Source organism: Genypterus blacodes, unplaced genomic scaffold (assembly GCF_046128005.1).
Source record: "Genypterus blacodes isolate CSIRO-AG114 ecotype Tasmania unplaced genomic scaffold, CSIRO-AGI_Gbla_v1 ptg000094l_1, whole genome shotgun sequence".
In the NCBI taxonomy this organism is placed as follows: Eukaryota; Metazoa; Chordata; class Actinopteri; order Ophidiiformes; family Ophidiidae; genus Genypterus; species Genypterus blacodes.
In genome coordinates, this window is record NW_027466898.1 from 1,999,314 (window position 1) to 2,020,378 (window position 21,065).

Here is a 21,065-nt window from a genome sequence, read left to right on the forward strand (position 1 = left end):
CACACTCACACTCGCCTTGAAATAACTTAGTGTGACTTCATCTCCGTGGCGATCAGATGTCAGGCTGCAGTGTGTGAAGTAAATGTCATTCAAAGAGGCCTGGCCAGGTGCCAAGCAACACTGGAAATGGGTAAAAGGGAAGAGAACAGAATAGAATAGAATAGAATAGAATAGACAGATAATTGACCCATTTTAACATCTGGGCGGGCTTCAGTCATACACACACACACACACATACTGTTGTTAGTGTTAGTGTATTACCCTGGTCTAATTGGCATCATTGTTTGGGTGACAGTAGCACAGTGTGTGTAGGTGTGTGTGTGTGTGTGTGTGTGTGTGTGTGTGTGTGTGTGTGTGTGTGTGTGTGTGTGTGTGTGTCTGTGTACACTGGTATATTGTATATTCCAGTGAAAGCAGGCCTCCTCCATATTAGGAGTTTGTAATGCAGAGAGACTATCTGAATGCCGACCATGGCTGAAATGACTGAGATCCCTTTGCGAACGTACACTCACACACAGTAAAACTATGCACATAAACTAATGACAGAAAGCGCACTGCAAGGAATAACTACGCTATTATTCTAGTATAAAGAGGAGAACATGCTTATACAAGGAAACAAAGATTGCTACAGGGGGCACACACACACACACACAGCTGGGAACACCAGTGTTTCTCCCGTTCCCTGTCTCCCATGGGTTATAAATAGCAAAACACACAGGTCCAACATTTACCTACACTGGGCCTTTTGTTTCCACAGGGACCCCCAACCCCCAACAGACACACACACACACACACACACACACACACACACACACACACACACACACAGATTTGCTTGTGTGGCCCAGTGATGTCACCTCCAGGTTCCAAATAGACAAGAGGTTGTTTTAGTTTCAGTGTGATTGTGCACCTGGACACAAAAAAGAGACAGAGACTAAAACACACATCACTTCCTTTACATTACATTACATTACGAGCATTTGGCAGACGCTTTTATCCAAAGCGACTTACATTACATTACATTACCACCCTTCGCAGAGGGGGGAGCAATTGAGGGTTTGGTGCCTTGCTCAGGGGCACCTCGGCAGGGGCTCGAACCGGCGACCCTCCCACTTTACCTGTCCAGTTTCTACTTTGTGCTTATCTCAGTGTCCGTTGAGAAAGATATTGCAAATTCTAGATTAAAATTATTTTACCATCACTGGTTAGGAAACTACATAAAATAAAGGAAATGCATTTTGGTTTTATCACATTACTGACATGGAATGATGGGGAACTGGTTATCAGTCGGAAGTAGCTTTTATTGACATTTTACTGTCTGTCTGGATCTACAGTAGCCACTTTAATAGGTACAATTTCCTGTTTACTCAAACAGCTCAGAGCTTAACAGTGTGTTTCATGGCTGTGAGTCAGTGTGTAACAGGACTGAGACGGGCCTGAGGTGTATAAAGCCAAAGTTTAAAGTGTCGGGCTCGTCGTAACAATATTAATTGGTCATATTAATGTTGATCAAGGCAGGTCGACTAGAACAAGAGCTTTAGACGTGCCACCTTTAGACGGCTGGGCAGGAGAATGGAGCGCACACTGAGCGCGTAACTGATATATTACAACCATTTCACAGCATCCACTTGATTTGCTGTTGGTAATCAGAGATGAAGCTTACTTAACATTAAGCACACACCTACTTCCTCTCTGGTTCGGAACTAGTTTGGATCATGTTCATGAGACTAAATAAACAGCTGCAGAGGTTATTTGGGTTTTGATTTGAACTCGCGTGTGTCTCGTGCCGCATTCAGACTTATGAAAATGAGTTGCGCCAAAGATAAAAATGTCCTCTGGTGTGAAAGAAAGGACTTAAGCATGCATCAGTGGAGTGACACTTCAGCGTCACATCAAACTGGCCTGTTCAGCTAAAGAATAATAACGAGCCCGTGATTTCATTCTCATCAAAACAGCTACTACAGAGATTTTCAATCCACAAACGATGTAGTGGAATCACGTTTAATCTCGAAACAAACATATCTGGGTTCCTCTTAACACTGCTGTTGTGGAAATAAAGTAGAAACATCATAAAACCGCCCGCTCCGTAAAAGAATGATATCATTATGGGTGTTCATTATGCCCGCGTGTCCAACTCACAGAAGAGAAAACAAATCTTGACCCTGTGGTTGTTGGTTTGATTTAAATAGCACCCTTTTCCTTGGCAAAGACAGCTGGAAAGGCATACACTAGAATAACACACACACACGCACACACACACGCAAAGCACGCACACCCTTGTACACATGCATATAAGCAATCGGTCCACGTGACAGCTGTGAGAGACAGCATGACGGGGCTGGCACTGTAAATTAAGTTGCATATGAATTCAAAAGTTACAATGATTTAAAATTTAACCTGAGGACGATCTTCCTGCCATCGGTCCGAGGCAAGGCAGTGATCACAGTAGTAATTACCACGCCAATCAAGTTTAATGTGTAGCATTTTGACGCTGCAGTAAACATGATCCGTGGGTACAAATACACGTAACGTGTGTTTTTGAAAGACACCTCAACTTTCGACACATTTGCATATTTGCAGAATGGCAAACACATGCTGTCGGTGTGACATGGAGTCATATCTGAAGGAAGGCAAATTTCTTCAAGGTATAAAACTGGAGAAAGGTGTCTCTTTCAGCGCAGACGGGTAAGTCTCCCACTAGCTGGTGATGCACACTTCTCAAACCATGTGGCACCGAGGGCAGAGGGGCCGCAGGAATTCACGCCATCAACACACCGGCACACTGATCGCCGGCACTGAGTCAGAGAGGAGGAGCTGATGAAGCCTCTCAAGCCTCCGTGGAATGAAAAGTAAGATGAGGTCGATGACGTTGGCAGAGTGAATGTACCGACAGAGTGAAATACAGTGTGTTGCTAAAACAAAAGGTGGCCGTGTGTGTGTGTGTGTATATATGTACGTATGTGCGTGAATCCTTCATTCCGACGTTTCCTCACCTCAAAAGTTTCTTTCATACTGAACTTGTGATCTGCTCTGTCATGACTGGTTCTACAGGTAAAACCAGGATGCACAATCTCTCTCACTCATCTCTCTGTCCCTCACTGTCTCTCTCTCTCCCTCCCCTCTCTGTCTGTCATCTGCCTTGTTCTCTTGTCACTGAAAATGGGGGGTGGGCAATGGAACCGGAGGCAACAGGGAATCAAAAAAGTTAACGTAAAAAAATGAATAGAAAAGACACGTGCTGAAGGAAGAAGAGAAAACAAAAGACACGAGAGAGGTGAGTGGGTCAACAAACAGCCTGCAGATAAGTTTAGCACCTCTCCACACACTGAGGGCGAGCTGTCAGCCAGCATAGTGCGGCTACTGACAGACAAACACACACACACACACACACACACACAAAGTACAAAGTCAACAACCGACTCGGCAAACGCCACCACTTTGTGTCTGGTTGCATATCCAAATATAGCTTCATCGCCTTCTTCTGTTTTGACTGTGGTGTGTGTATTTAAATCACACTACTCATTTAACAAACAGCGCCCACTCTGTCAGTAAGCGGCGACGTCATTACCTCATCATATCTGCACAGAAAAAGGTTTGGATTCCTTTAAATTCAAGGCCGCACACCATAAAAGCAGTTATGGCAAGATCGAGAGGGAAAATTGAGAACTTAAAGGGGAAGAAGAGATTAAAGAGAGCAAGGCTGGAATGTGAGGAGAGGACCAAAGATGAAAGGAGGAGAAGGAGGGATTAAAGGAACAGGAGGTCAGGGCGGCGTGAAGCAGCTACCTCTCCATCACTCAAGCCCCCTCCTCCTCAGGCCTGGTGAGACATGTGTCTGTGTTATTATGATCCCTATGTGTGTGTGTGTTCTTTGCATGGGACAGGCTGCAACAGCAACCTGACACTTCTCTTTCTTCCCTCTGCCTTTGTGTTCCCGCAATAAAAGGAGTATGTGTGTATTTATCTCCGGTTTTCTCATATCCACAGAAATACACACAGACACACACACTTCACACTTTGCCATGTGTGCGTGTGCGTGAGTGAGTCTTTGTTCCCAAAAATGTACTGATACAATTTTACAACATGTCTTTCCAGTTCTCTCCCAAGAAAAGCTTTTCTTCTTTTTCATCTAAATCAAACCCATGCAGGGTCAAAGCTGCAGGTTGAGGTCCGGCTGTTCTTCAGACGCCTGACGCACAATCACACATCTGAACAGAAATGATGGGATTGGATGTGAATCGGACAGCAGGCGGTTAGCGCTTCAGTTTGATTTTTGATTAATTTCTGCAGATATATTGAACTTGACGAGTTTGATTGTGACTCAGTATACAGTTGTGTTTGTTTGCAAATGGACTTCAATAGATTTTCAGCCTTGAGTGTGAATGTGTGTCCATGATGTATAGTTTTGATCATTGTTTGTTTTTTTGACTCATGCCAGGATAAGTGGAAGGGCAATGGCTCTGTTGAAATGCCAGTTGGACACACGCATGTGGTCAAGCTTTTCATTTATCACTTCCTGATTTGGCAAAGCAAAACATGAGCTTTATGCTGAAAATGCATTTTGACCCTTCCTCTACACATCGGAGTCTTGATTCAATGTACATTGCAATACACAAGGCAAACTCCCAGACAACAAATTACTGCCCAGACCTTAACAACAGGTGGATCAGTGTAGCCTAAACGTCTATCTGTGTACTCACTATAATACTACAACGCTGTAATACTACAACACTACAGTACAACCTATATTTGATCTTATAAGCACGGCTCCGGTGTCGCCTCCCACAACATTTGTTTGATCATGTTGGATCAATGATTCCTGAATGTAAGTCAATAAAGTAAAGTAAATATTTTAATTATTGCAAATAGTATACATAGGAATTAATGGGTTTATAAGAAATTGAAATAGAATCTTAACACTTTGAAATGCAGTAGCTTTCCTATTACAGATATGGGACAAACACACACACAGGATGCACACACTAAAAATAAGAAGCCAAGGGCAATGTCAATGGCCCCCTGCAGCCTGACCCCAGTTTGTGTGTGTGTGTGTGTGTGAGAGGGAGAAAGAGAGAAAGAGAGAAAGAGAGAAAGAGAGAGAGAGAGAGAGAGAGTGTGTGTGTGAGTAACGGAGGAGGTTGATGTATAATGCAGTATGGGTCCAGTTTCCTAAGTCCTCGCTGAGTTTCCATAAACATCTAGGGCCGCTCTCTTAGGTCACACACACACATACACACACACACACACACACACACCTTTTATTCACTAACCGGCTGCTGCTGTTGGTAACACAGCTGAGCGACAACATCACTTTAAACTTGATTGGCCTCCCACAGTCTGTATCTCAGATCAATTGTACGAGTGGATCACACACACACACGCACACATGCACACACACACACACACACACACACACACACGCACGCACCCACGCACACATACACACCGCAGCAGAGTTTAGACACAACAGGTTTTGCCTCAGGCACAAGAGCCAACGACACGAGACAGAAGAAACAGCAACACACACACACATACACACACACATACACACGCAGTAAGTAAGTAATGAAGTAGGGAGCACATACCCGTGTTTGTCTGGTAAATATCTGGCTATGTGAGAACCCCAGCAGCACTTCTGCCTCAGCCAGCTCACAGCAGGATCTATAATTAGACGGAGAGCTCCCCTCCCCTCCAGTCATCTTTTACTGTTGGCCACATCCTCTTTTCTTTAACTCCTTCTCCCTTCTTCCCCTCCCTCTCTCTCTTTCTCGCTCTGTTTGTTGACACTGTCGGACACCAAAACCTGTTGATTTTGGGATATCGATCACACACGCCAGACACACAGGCACCGCTCAGCACCTCGCCTGGGAGCCAGCGAGCATTTTATTCTGCAGGGCCCAAACAGATGTGACTTTAGATTCCTTCAGAGGAATAATTTAAGCGCAAAAGGAAGAGGAAACAACAACCGGCCTGTAATTAAAAGCAGGCCAATTCGGGACAGTCGGGATATAAATGCCAGGTGATGAAAAGTAAATTTATTTAAAATAGTTTCAGAGTTTTCAGTTCATAAATTTGGGCCTGGGCTCCTACTCAGGAAGAACGACAACTGTAACGATTCAAAGATGCTTCATACCGCCAATAAACACTAAATCCTCATGATTGTCTGCAGAAGCTGCGCAGACCATCCCATAAACAACATGGGTTGTTGCCATGGTGACGGGGGGCTCAAGCCCGGCAGGAAGTCAAGTCTATAAAAACACAACAATGAGAGAACCAGAGCGGCTTCCTGTTTCAGAGCTGAGTTTAGAGTCCCATTTCCTCCCCGCTCCTCCCCGTGCTGTTGTTGTGATGCTGCTGCCGTAGTGCCCTTGGGCCAGGGTGCAGGCTGTTATTGTAAATGTAGGTGATTTCCCCCATAGCAATGACCAGTAAACAACCCCAAACAACCTGCGTCCAGTGGCCTTTTTTTTCCCCCCCTTGCTCTCAGGCTCTCTCATGCATAAGCGCGTACGCACGCACACGCACACGCACACAAAATCACTGTTGTGATTTCAGTTTGTGGCTTTACTGAAAAGCTGAATGGTCTGACGCTCATTAACAACAGATATTAATGACTAACAGTGGTCCTGAAGGTATCATTTGAATGAACTGAAAACACACGCGCACGCGCGCGCGCGCGCACACACACACACACACACACACACACACACACACACACACACACACACACACACACACACACACACACACACACACACACACACACACACACACACACACACACACACACACACACACACACACACACACACACACACACACACACACACACACACACACACACACACACACGACGCATCACAGAGAAACAGCAAACCAAGTAAAGTATTGACAGTGCAGTTAACTTGTGATTCATCTGTCAGATTTGTTTGGGTAGACTTAATTCAAGCTTACAATGAACAGGAAGTGACTTCTTCACACAGTATCAATGAAATCACCAAAATAGTAAAAATGATGTAAACACTGTGGGATCTTCTCCAGAATGTGTGTACTATAACTCATCAACATCCTCTGAACCTTAACACACGACTTTGACAAGAGCAAATATGATACAGCCAATGTGACAGTTATAAAATACATTACTTAAGGTGAGTATGTTAGAGAATGAAGGCGTATTCACACAAAAGCACTAAAGTGTGGCCAAATCAGCCTTGTGCAACACAGGATCTCTATGTATAGACTGTGGCACTGACAGTTAAGATCACATGCGCGACACACACACACAAACACATTGTTTGGTGACTGCCTTTTCAGGGCCGAGAATCAAGCCTCAATACTTCATTACTGGATAACAGATACCCAAAAAAAAGCCCCCAAGCATGAAAGTAATAAGATGAAGTATAGGTGAGTCATTTAAGAGCTCGATCGTTTTTTTTTACAGATTTCAATACTGCAACATCTATGCTCAAAAGTGAAAACCAGAAACGTTCTTTTGGAGAAAAAAGTACTGTGTGTATAGGAATTAAACTCAGATCTCATAACATGGGAAAGAATGAAGAGTGGCGCTGCTGAGGTTTGTATCGTACATCTGATTCAGGAGAGAGGAAAGCTGTGCGCTGTGTCTCTTACTCTGGCTCTTTTCGTCATTTCTCCCCACTCTCTACATTTAGCTCTCAGTTGAAACACACTCCATTTCTCCCTCTCTATCCCATAATTAATCTCTCTCTCCGTCTTGCTCTCTCTCTCTCTCTCCCTCCTTCATTCTGAGGAATCCACAGCTGTCACTCCCATTCAAAAGGCCACTTCCAAAGCAGCTGGCCGGACTGTGGTCCCTGCATGCGTGTGTGTGTTTGTGTGCGCTCCTGTCTACAACTGTCTTCAAACTTCAAACTATTTCTATATTTATGATGTTGCTCTGTTTGTGCATACTTGAGTGTTCAAGAGTAAATGGTATCGCATGTGGCTGTCATCACATTAAAAGACTGTGTGCCTGTGTGTGTGTGTGTGTTTTCTTGTACTTCACATGGGCAGGGATGAGGATGACCCAGGAAGTGAGGGTGTTTCACTGGTGCTCACATCTACAGTAAGTTCTAACACTAGAGGCACCTACGCATGTATAGATTGATTATCTTTGCTTTAAATCAGGTTGGAAATTGGCGTTAAAACCTCCTTAATTGCATTCATTTGTATGCTTTCATGCATTTATTTATGCTAAAAGGGGCCTCTGACATCTCTAAGACAGTGGGTGTAAAGTCAGCTTCCAAATGATTACAAACTGCAACAAACAGTGTGTTTTATTGAAATGCTACCTTCATATAACATGCTGAAAGATGATCGCTGGATATTTGAGAAAATCTATAATGTATCAAATATCCAACATGCAAGGTTACATTACTTTAAACTTCTATTTATTTCATTTTCAGAGAGTAATACCAATAAGCAAACGATTGTACTGTAACTTGGGAAACTACCAGACCCCTTCAGGCAGACAAACACTCTGAACCCTGACTCAGGGGTCTATTGGCTCTATACCTTTACAGTCAGGAGCTGAGGTGTCGCTCAGTGTGACCGGTCATGCTGTGGCTGTAACAGGCATTCAAAAGGTACAATGTGGATTAACGCACAAGATTACTTCAAATGCTACAGTGTCTGCTGGGCATTATGTAATATGGATTATGCTGTATGAAGGCTACAAAGGCTAAATGGGGTAAAATGATAATCTCAACTCACTTAAACTGATTAAAACAAAGGCTGTGGTTTAGGATAAATTATCCGGGTCCTGTAAGGAGTGAAATAAAGCTGCAAAGGTTGCCACAAGTCCAACAGCGCTAAAAACAGCTGTGTGAGTGTTCGAGTAAAGGATACTAAATGAGGCAGTGGTTCTTCTTCTGTAACATTCATGAATGATGCACATGGTGGTAAAAGAGGAATAGCAATGAGCTTTTGCTTCACCTAAACAGGTACTTGAGGAGCACATTCCACTCGCTCTGCATGCCAACAATACACCCATTAACACCACAAGTACGTACACACACACACACACACACACACACATTACCTAAGCATTCCATTTGTCCCTTGTCATCCTTCACCCGACTCACTCGTTGCAAATCGCCTGGAGCTTGAAACATCGTGTTCATTACTCAAATGTTAAAAAAATTGGCACACACACACACTCACACACACCCACAAAGATAAAGGGGACACCAGGTGCGCTGATCTGATGCGCAAACAATGTTGGCACAGGTAAGAGTGCAGCTCAGGGCCTTTTCCACGATCTCACCTGGGTTTCTTGTCTTTCCTTGGTTGTTTGTCATTAGTGGTCTCTCTGTCGCTTATGGAACGAAAACCCAAACAAAGTTTATTGAGCAATTAACAGAAGGCGAAGATGACAGAGAAAAAGAGGCACATTCTCTTAATCAGAGCTGAGCCTGAAGAGCATAGACTTGTGCACCGACAAGAAGAGGAAGCAGTGAATGAACCAAATTAAAGATCAAGCTCCGCCCACATCAGTGATGCAGCCAGCCATGTGATATGTGGAACCAGTCCACTTTTCGGCATGAAGGTTCTACTGTGTAGTGTGTGCACGTGTGTGTGCTTCCATTACTTTACAACAGTAAGATCTTACTTTTCAGCTCACTAAATTCCTGTTTTCATATTCAAAAATGTGTAAAAATAAAAATATGTGACGTTGCTGCTCCTCCTGCCTTCTGTTGGAGTGATTCTCACACGCTGTGTTATCACCCACAATACTACTTTCTCAGAAAAATCCCGAGGTGAAGATCAGCAGATTAGCAGGTAAAGGAAAGAGTTCACTTCTAGTATCTGCTGCATTTTCATACCTCAGGAATGCAGAGAGTTGTGATATTTCTCTGCAGTGGAAATACCCTCCAGCCAAACACTTCATCGTCCAGCTGCTCAGCAGCCTGCAGGACCAGACTGTGGATGTAGCGGCCAGTTTCCACTGAAATGTGTGTGTGTCTGAATATTAGTAAACTCTTCCTTACACATGCGGCACAGACGCATGCAAGCACTGCACTGCACGATTCACTTCTTGAGGTATTACTCCTGGGTTTCATCTTATCATCTTTGCTGCCGTTTGTTACATCAAACTGAGTGTGAAGTGTGACTGGGCAAATCTGTGACGATTCACACACACACTCACACACACTCAACTGCCGAGTGCTCTCCTTGACATCAAACACATTCTCTGCATTTTGCCAAAGCAGATAAGGTCACTCAGCACAGCCGCACACTTAAAGGGTCTCCCTCCCCTTATGGCAAACATCACACACACGCACATTCACACAGGTACTCTATTTCTGTGTGCGTATGCAGCACATGTATGAATGGATCAACTCCCAATACCAGTTTTACATAATCCTCGCACGGCAGAGTTGTGCGGATGTCCCTGATCATTTCGATCGATCCTCTGCACTGCCATAGCAGATGTGACTTCAGATGATTGTGGTCTATTGTAGTGTGGCTGTCGGAGCATAGCGGTGACGCAGTGACTGACAGGTGCTGATGGCCTTTGGTTATGGAGGAGAGATCTACAATCTTCACCAAAGGCTTTTACGCTGATAGAAGCAGCTGGACAGTATCTGCTTTTCCTGCTGAATAAGCAGATACTCCCCCCTGCAGTCTGGACACACACTCAAGCACTTTAACAATAAAGTAGATATTTACTCCAGTAACATACAATATAAATGTTTTAATTTTCTGTTCACTTAGTACGTTAAATAACTTCACAAATCATGCTCAGAGAAAAGTCTTTAAATCTACATATGCTTTTAATAAACAGCTCGTCATGGAGTGAGAATTTAACACGACTGGAGAAGCTTTGCCTCTACGTCAGCACAGAAATATGAGCAGAAAAATCTATTTAAAGGTTGCATAAAATGTGGCAAAATAAGTCCACAATAATAAAGTTTATAAGCGTAGGGCCTGTGAAGAGACTAGTTACAGGTTTACAGGTTATCACTAGAATGAGCTTTATGGAGAAAACACAACAAATGTATGCAGCAATGTAAAACATTTGTGGATTAAAATGTGAACTGATCCATGATAATTTGAACATTTGCCTTCGTCCTCTTTTTCATCCTTATGTGGATCATTTTTCCACAAATGTGTTCTTTAACTATTTTGCTACATTTCAATTACTTCACCTTTTTTCCTTTTTTTTTCTCGACTTTCCTTTCTTTGTAAACGTTAACAACATACCAGAAAAGCAGCTTCATGAATATGCACAGGCACACTCCGCTGTCTGCACGGACAACAAAGGCAGAAGACATTAACATTCCTGCAAACACTCTGCACTCTGGTACACACACACACACACACACACACACACACACACACACACACACACACACACACACACAGTCAGACGTCGAGTCAGGAGACCATCCACCGTGAGAGCAGATCCTGTTACATTTATCGGCCATCCGATCCGAGGGCAGCGACATTGACCTCTGCGATTTGGAGTGAATGTTAGCCATCCATTACTCTGTGCTGTCTTGGGGTCAGACCGTATCAAAATACACACAGTCTGGCCTGGTAATGCTTGTGATTAACTTGACTGATATTTGTGCCTGGTTATTAAATATCACATATCAGTCTGTGATATTCTCCTGCATCAAAGGATGAGGGTGCCTGACATCTGTAAACTGACACCAACGTTTTAGTTTGATTACACATTCTAACCATTTAACTTAAACATAACATAGTCATATTCTCTTCTTTCTTTTTTTTAGGGCACTGTGCAGAGAACAAATTAATGATTCAAGATCAAATGAAAGTTTACCAAACACTTAAACCACCACAAATTCTGATGAGGCTTGCTCTGCCTTTGGGGAGGTATGTGTCCTGATAAGCAGCCTTCTCGTTCTATTTGTACATGCCTTGCATAAAAAAAAATAATGTTTGAGTTTGTTCAAAAGGTGGGGGTTGCTCATTCTACCAGACACTCCAAACTATATTTTAGTAAACACGCTTCTGGGTAAAACCAAAAAGTTAAAACAAGTAACCAGAGCTATGAGCCTCTCCGGCAAATGGCTCTTGTTTTTATTATAGATCTAAGGATTCTGGTCTGGATCAGTGGGGGAACACCTGAGAAAGGTGAAAATGTATGGTTTCTGGCCTAAATGCCACAAGAATAAATCGCAAGACAAACCGTTCCATTAGCCCCTATAAATTATAACTGGTGTCTATGTGTGTATAAGAGAAGGATACAGACAGTGACAGTGACAGACAGAGAGAGACAGACAGAGAGAGAGACAGACAGAGAGACAGAGACAGAGAGACAGCGAGAGAGAGAGACATCCCAAAGGAGGAAGCAGACCACAGCAGGGAACCTTTGGCTCAAAGGTTAATACAACAGTAATTGATTTGACACAGTAATATAGTCCTTAAACAGTGTTACCTCAAGCCACAATAAGGCACACACACTATTTCTATCTCTCATAACACCAAAATGCAGTGCACACAATGAACAGTGCGCACACGCGCGCGCGCGCACACGCACACACACACACACACACACACACACACACACACACACACACACACACACACACACACACACACACACACACACACACACACACACACACACACACACACACACACACACCAGCCTGAGGAGGCCCCTTAGAGAGTATTATATAACATTACCCCTGACATATCAAGTGATTTCATGCACCTACAGGCAGGACAATTGAGCTATTTGTTCACCAGGTCAGAAATAGCCTTCTCCTTCACTCAGTCTACCTTTACTACCATTACTACCATAAGCATTACAAAGCTTTTGTCTGCAGATTGGCTTTACGGAGGCAGTAAGTTATGCATTTATTGCCCTTGAGAACAAAATGACTAATATATCTAGAGGGCTTGAAAGGGTTAAGTACTAATAACTCACTGGATTTTCAGCTGGATGCTGGGTTTAACGACTTTCATGGTGGCATAGTGTGCCTTTTGTTATTCTCCTCCCTATTTATAGTGTAATACAGTAGGCAGGGTGTGTTGAACATCATCGAGCTGCTACATTTAATGAGATGCATCCAGTAAAACAACCCCATAGATCCTGAACAGCATACATTTTTGATTCCTTTCTTACTTAGTTTCTTCAATTACAAATTTACATCAACATGTAACACACCCATGAAATACAGGTTAGTGACCCAGGGCTGGGAATGAAACATTTCCGCTCTGTGTATATAGCTGTGGTGTCGCAGTCGAGTGTAGCGGTGGATCAGTGTGCTTTTTGCATATTAAACCATTGCAAAGGTTGGAGCACAGGGTTTTTCCAACCATGACAGGGCTTAGGCGCAGCACCCAGGCGTTTTTTCCAGCAGCACCCAAGCTGAAACGAAAACAAAACGCAAACAAACAACGCATAGAGAAGCTGCGCGGGAGTAGAATCGACACTCCAGCTACAAGCATCCAGCAAGAGAGAAGTCTTCCCCCACCAAAGACACGCCCCATATAATATCAATATTATATAATTATTATATTATCCCAATAGTAATATTTATTCATACTACTTCCCTCGCCCTGTGCCACGCCCCCCTCTTTCCTACAGGTGTCCTAAGACCTGAAAAAAGCTTGGGAAAACCCTGCAGAAGACCCCACATTAAGAATTAGAACATTAAAATCTGTACAATATATCCCCTATAATCCACCTCTTTGGGAAGGTGCTCACTGAAAATTGAAGACACTGTATTGTTTTAGTTTATCATAGACAAGGAGCATTATCATTCCATTACTCTGCTAAATGACACAATCGCTGCATACAAAAGACTCAATCCATTCATATTATATAACAGAGTCAGACTCCTCAGACTTATGAGGTGAGGAAGACCAGTGGCAGCGCTGAATGAGTACAAGTGAACATTAAACCCAAGTTAAGGCATAACCGTACCTCCACATGTAACATTGTTACCTCCATCACTCATTCACTCCCTCTACTTACTCTATAATACATGCCAGGGCTGGATCATTCATCAGCCAATTAGTTTCTCTTAGAGCTGACGTCAAGGATGTCACTCTGTATGACGTATGTCTGTGTCAATTACACTGCCATTAAGGTTGGCATCTAAACATTTGTAAACAAAAGCATAACGGACACAGATTAGTCTAACACAAAACATCTCCTGTTACGTATGAAATATTTAGATGGAATCATTACACGTTAGTACGTTTTAAAGTGTTTGTTGATGTAATTGCTTTTACCTCTGGGGATTTAACGTGCACATTCACAAATATGTGTTAGAAGCATATTCTGAAGTACACAGGAAACTCTTATCTCCGTGCATCCCTGCCTCAGTTATTAATTCCCTCTGTATCTCGCTCTTCCTCATCCTCTTCTTCCTGCTTCTCCTACACCGACCCTTCATTATTAAGAATTATCCAATGAGGAAGAGGAGCAAAGCCACCGCTGCCTGGATCAGCTGACCTGAAGCGTTTGGAAACCAGGAAGGGGAAGGGGATGTGCAACTGTGACCGGCCGCTATTACAATCACGCCTATTGTTGTCTGAACCCAACGTTTCCCACCCCGGCCTGCTGGGAGAACCGGGCAGAACAGAAGAAAGGATGCAAATATTTAGAGAGGAAAGAAAGGGTAAGAAAATAGACTGTGTGTGTGTGTGTGTGTGTGTTTTTCTTTTATCCTATGATTATTTATTATACTTTATATTTTCTTATGTTTCTCCTTTAAATATGTGTATGTACTTTTACATTAGATGAGAAATTAAATACATTTTAAATAAGCCATGAGCCGATTGTGTGTTTGCACGTGCCCAGGGGATTTCCACAGCAAGACGAGAAAACACAAGTGGAAACGCAGAGGCCCAGAGATGAATTTGGTATTTTCGCGTTATATAAATGAAGTTTCCATGAATGGTTCTCAAACCTGGCCCACACGACCATTGAATGGACGCATCGAAGATAAGAAATGCCTCGCTGGGACCACAGACAAAGTGGGCAAATTACGAGGTTGCTAAACTAGGAGGAGATGATGCCTGGAATCAACACTCAAGACAGCTCATGCAAGAAATGAAGATACACAAGAGGACACTATCATTTTGCAAAAAGGCAAATGCTGAAAGATGTACTCAAAATAGAGGTTCACCTCAGAAAACATCTCTAACCTGCTGGTACTTAACACGTGTAGGTGATTGGTTGCGACCTCGGCCTGTGATTGGTCACTTAAAGCTGGCATGAAGGATGAGCTCAGTCAGATGTGGGCAGAGCAGGGAGGGAAGCAGTATGTGCAATGTTGTGGACACATGGTTTCCGGAGTGCTGTGGAAAATTCCCCCCAAACAGAACACCAGTGGGAAGTGTTCCTGGGGGCCTGCAGACCAATTAAAGCACTCCTGCGTCGTTTAAAGGGCTGCGTCTGAGCTCCAGAGCTTTTTAAAACGCTGCTTTCACACGTTCAACACATCTGGCCAGCACGAGTGTCACCTCAGAACGCTAACCGAGCTGTAACCTCATCGCCAGCTGGCATGAGGGCGACATGCTGGGCTCTGAAAATAGGTTGGATGTGTGGGTGTACCTGTGTGTGTGTGTGTGTGTGTGTGTGTGTGATGAGAAAGACAAAGATTAAAAAGGAAGACAAAGGCGGCAGCACAGTGTAGGTTGCTCTGGGTGGACAACGCACGCGTAACCGGACCCTACAGCCATGGCCATGACCTCACTGGGTTTTTCCACAGACACACACACACACATATGCGCGCACGGGGCACATAGTGGATGCCTGGTTAGCATGGAGCAAGTGGAGCCTGGCACTGAGAGGCTTCCATTCACACAGTCATGCTTTGTAATCCTACACACTGTGATCACACAGGCATGCCTCACGTGGAACAATGCAGATCGAAACTAAAAGGGAGGACAAAAAGAAATGTCATGGTGACTTGATTGTGATGGGTGGAACAATAGATCAAGTGTGTTTTTAATCCCTGGCTGAGGCTGACATGTCATTTGGCTGACACGTCTCTAATTTACCTGCTGTTTTCCCTCCGTGTGTGAACACAACACACTGTGTCAAAACAACAGAGGGATTAGATCAAATTCGAGAAAATAGACAATTCAACAATGTTTCCTTTGATTTATGTCCATGTACGACTATTCTCTTTAGTGTCAGTGCATGAAGTTGTGTGACGTTCAAACGAAGGCTGCAGGTGTGTTTTTCCTTTAACGCTGGTGTCCTGGGTCGACATTTGATTATTGTACTGTGACCATAACCTTCACCAAACATGACTACAACTGTTACTGTAGACATGGACTGCATTTGCCATAGAAATGTATTTTGGTAAGGTAGAACATGTGCAAATGAATGTATTTACCACTACAAAGAGGGTAAAAATATCTCACAAACTAACAGATGGACTCTGATAAACTTGTCTAGGTGGGGCGAGTAGATTATAGATATTGAGGCTAAAGAATTTTCTCACCCTTTCTTTTACACCTTATTGCCTCTGGGATTACATTCATGCCGTTGCTGCACATTACAAATATGTCAACACACATGTAAACACCCCTAATGTGTAGCTAAGGTGATACTGATTCGGCAGCATGGAGAGGTTTTGACTTATTTATACACTTATAAGTATACATGCAGTATATAGAGCCAGATGATGGTAAAAGTGAGGCTGACGTCAATATCTCAGTGACATAATGGGGAAAATTCATTCATATTAACTTTCAAATATAACTCTAGCCTCAGCATGTACCATTAACTTTACATGTCACACGTGTTTTGTAGCCCTGTCTTACACACACTTTAACTGCGCGGCCTAAAGCAAAACAGATTTCCACACCCACACATCAGACCTGGAAGAACACGAGAAACACGGTGAGCCAGGCACGTCTTTCCAACTAGGCCGACACCTGCTCTCTAGTTACTGCAACCATGCTTAGATCACTGTGCACACTGGAAAATCTGCTGCCACCTAACTAAAGGCAGCCTGTGTGTAGTGTGTGTGTGTGTGTGTGTGGTGTGTAGTGTGTGTGTGTACACTGTAAGAAGAATGCTGTAAAAGAGGATAAGAAGTAGTCCTGAGGGGCTTCACTGTATGACCGGCAGCATTTTTCCACGCAAATGTTTCAACGCTGACAGCTGTTGTCTGAACTCAACAGGTTTTAGTGAGACAGTAACAACTATGCAGTGTTGAGTTCAGGGTGCTCTTTAACTTTTATTTGTGAGGTTTAAAGTCCTACCTGTCTTTCTGTGAACTATGCTGTCCCGCGTGTCTGTCTTTAGGATGATCCCAGAGGTGCTGATTCCATCTGTGGAGACAAATATAGAGCTTAACTCCAGTGCATATTGAAAGAATAACTAACTTAAACACACTCGACACACGTGACTTCACTGTACTCATTTCTTTAGTGAAGATGTGGAAAATAGTTTTATTTAGTTGCAATCCCTCTCAGCTGCCAACAGAGGCAGATAGAATCACACATGACTTATTGCTGCTTTGGGGCTTTGTATTAGCCGACTTGGCCACCTAATAGGTGCAGCACAATCTGAACTGCTTTTGTGATGTAAACCCTCACCTGATCTAATATTAGACCCGGGTAGCAGAAAGTTCACAAAATGGTTATAAGAGAGCTAGAGAGTAGGTTAGGCACACACACAGGCTATTAACAAAATCTACCTGTGTGTGTGTGTGTGTGTGTGTGTGTGTGTGTGTGTGTGTGTCTCTTTCTGTCCGTCTGTCTGTCTGTCTGTCTGTCTGTCCCTGGTAGACCTTTGGATGATGTCCCACTTCTGTTCACCAGTATTAAATAACAAACACACGATTTTACAAATGAATGAAATGCTGAAATCCTTTTTAAAGTACAATTGACATTATATCTATTTTTACAAAATTCCTACTATTCTACTCTTTTTCCACTAATTTAATTTGCATCATGAATTACTAATGCAGCATTTCTAACTTCTATAAAAGCCTGTGGTGTGCAGAAAGACGCCGTAGTGACTTAGCGTCCATGAAAGCACCACGGGAGCTTCTAACGATGCACTTCTACGTAAAAGTGAACTAGCAAACAGCTACAAAACCCGAAAGTCCGATAACAAACAAGACGAAGTAAAGCGCAGTGAACCAACCTCCCGCTGTGCCCGCGTCGGACCTGCTTACCTTCAGAGCCAGAGCTCGAGTCCACACACACCTGAAGGTAATCCAGAACCTAGTCGGTGCGCTCGCGACGCGCTCTGACACACAGCAGCGTGCGTGTGTATGTGTTCAGGAGTGTGCGTGAGTGTCGACGCCGGGGTGATGGCAAGAGTGTTGTCAGCGGAGAGAAGAGAGGCGGAGGAGGGAGGAGAAGAAACGAGACTTATCGCAGACAAGTTACAGAAAGAAGAAAGTCCGGCCCCTTTGAAGTTCGCCCCCCTCCATGCCACCCCACCTCCACCCCTCCCCTCTCCTCCCCATGCGCGCTCCTGCTGACAGAAATAGCAAGCGAGGCGCGCCGCCGACCCAAAAATAGCCTCCACTTCACACGGACCTTCAGGACTATTGTTACCCCCGCGAGCACCGGCGCGCGCTCTCATTGGGCGTCGCGCCGCAGCCAATCAGGCGTCTGGCTCTCCCCGGAACAGTGTGAACTTTGTTTCCTTAATGTGCAGTAGAGTCGTCCAATAAAATAATGGCCCTCTGCGCTGTGGCTCCATCTGCTGACATAACCTCAACACCAGCCGGGTTACAGAGAGATACACCCGCTGCAAGGTGAGGCCCTGACATCCTCCAGGGGGATTATAGAGCAGTTTAGGTCATCCAGTCCCCATAGATGAGTTAGTTTTAAGGTGATATTCCTTCAATCTAACCATTTTCATTGCTTGTCTAATTTCCAAATATTTCTCCATATCTGCATATAACTGAGAAGCTGAGTGTGAGAATCAGCAATGCATCAAAGTTTAGAATCCACACAAACACGTTGCTTCTTGTTACATTTATCTGCTTGTTATGACTTTACAATTTCACCAATAAAGCCATTTTATACCAAGCAGCTACAAATTTCACCACACCGTGTTCACACAGGTGATATTTCATTCCGTCTGGACTGATAACTTCATCTATAATTTACACACTTTTGATAGTGGGTATCGTTTTTGCCAGCGCCACTTCCTGTGGGCCTATAGGCTGGTGTATATTTGGTGTCTTCAGCTTGTGATCACGCTTAGATTTCACAGCCGTGTGTGAGCGTTGTTGTCTCATCATTCACAGCACTCACAGAAAGCATGAGGAAGGAGGCGGATGATTGGAATAGCTTCTGTAGGCCCCCGAATAACAATGTCAGATATTGTTGAGCACATTGTGCAAATAGCTTTACTTGCTGTTCTACATAAAATTCCAACGTACACAATAACCCACATGCCATGACATCACAAGTAACAGATCTAAAGTATTACTCATATTTGTTATTAATTGCAGGAAAGGTATTAAATCAGTAATATATACAGTACACTTTCAACAAATGACTCCATTCTTTTAGGAAACATGTAACGCTGTTGCAAATTTATGATTATTATTCCCTGACTTTACTTGGTTTCCTACATTTTAACAACTGAATTTCTTTTCCTCTTTTTCCCCCATCTAGGTTTTGAAATGACTTCCCAGGTTACAGGAAAAAACCAACAGAACAAACGAGCACACATTTGTCTGGTTTTGCCGACACATGAGGATGATCACAGGCCAGAATGTGTTTTCCTGTCTAGTAACACATATTTCATAGCAACAAAACAAAGTCAACAATAACTCTTCAATAACTTTTCAATAACACGGCCTCATGGGGGGAAAAGGCCTTTGAACCCTTCAGTGGCTCAAGGGAATAAAAAGGAACTGTTGTAATGATATAAGCACAATAAGTGTGTGTGTGTGTGTGTGTGTGTGTGTGTGTGTGTCTGTGTGTGTGTGTGTGTGTGTGTGTGTGTGTGTGTGTGTGTGTGTGTGTGTGTGTGTTGCAGACCACTCACTACAGGCCGCTTTTGTGTGGAGGAGGAACTACAAACTGTAGTATCCACATACACACACACACACTTAACACATACGTAAAGGGGGAAGGTTTGATGACGCAGGACCATGGTCTTGTCAGGTTTTCTGGTCTGAGGCTTTCCCAGAATCAGAGGCTGTTGTGCATTGCAGCTGCTAACCTATGTCACAACAGTTACACATAAATGGTCTGGGCCTGCTAAAAGTTAACCATTCCAGCTTTAATTTATCATAATTGGATATTTTAAGTTAAAATGAGTGAAATAATATAAATATACATAATATCCAAGCATCATAACACTAAACGCGTCTTTGAAATCTTTAAGTTTCACCCCGAAATGAAGCGTTCTTTATCTGCAAACATCTTACTCTCTCTCATCTCTCGTAGTCAAAATAACTGATAAAGATCTGTTACAGTAAATTTACATTCTTAGCTCTTGTATATTTGTCTTTCAATGTTTTTGCAACTTTTCTGCATTGTTCCATTTTTGGTTAAGTTAGAGTTAATGTAGTTATTTCTACTGAATTGCGTTTTTAATTTGTGAAGGCAAAGCATTCTCTATTCTTAGTTTCTTGTGAAGATCTCAGCCTTTTTCCCCACTTTCAACCGTCTTTTAGTTTCCACAAAGTACAAGCGTGTGTTTGGGTTATCCATTTTTCCGATCACATCGTCAGCCAGTTCGCCAGGCGATGTTTCAGACCAATATTGAAACTCAAGGCGTGCGTCTGTCTGCTGCTGGTGATGCTCGATCATCCGCTCACTCACCACTGGGTGCCTCTGTGACCAGGGGGAACCCAGCATCGTTCCCAGAAACCCTCTGTGTGGGTGTATACAACCGTGTGTGTGTGTGTGTGTGTGGAGAGATAATTTACATGCGACGATATGTGTGAGTCATTGCATGTGTTTATGCGCAGGTCCATACGTATAGAAATGTGTGTGTGTGTTTGTGTGTGTGTGTGTGTGTGTGTGTGTGGTTTGTCCATTAAATAACACAATCTACCATGCAGTCTGAATCATATCCGGTTTCGAGCTGAAAATAACAAAACCACAGGGTGACAGAAAAGTAG

The 21,065-nt window shown here is 43.4% G+C and overlaps 1 protein-coding gene across 2 annotated transcripts in view; it reads right to left on the bottom strand.

Annotated features, from left to right (window-relative positions):
* hdac7a (histone deacetylase 7a) overlaps positions 1-18,389 on the bottom strand; it is a 38,677-nt gene extending 20,288 nt beyond the window's left edge. The window contains exons 1-2 of one of the 2 annotated variants that reach the window (XM_076159283.1): positions 18,144-18,389; positions 17,224-17,292 (exon numbers count right to left, since the gene is read on the bottom strand). The gene's annotated coding sequence lies outside the window, so the exon portion shown is untranslated. Of the gene's footprint in view, positions 1-5,585; positions 5,971-17,223; positions 17,293-18,143 lie in introns of those variants that run through there. The other variant, XM_076159284.1, reaches the window with a different exon arrangement.
* Positions 18,390-21,065: the final 2,676 nt, after the last annotated feature.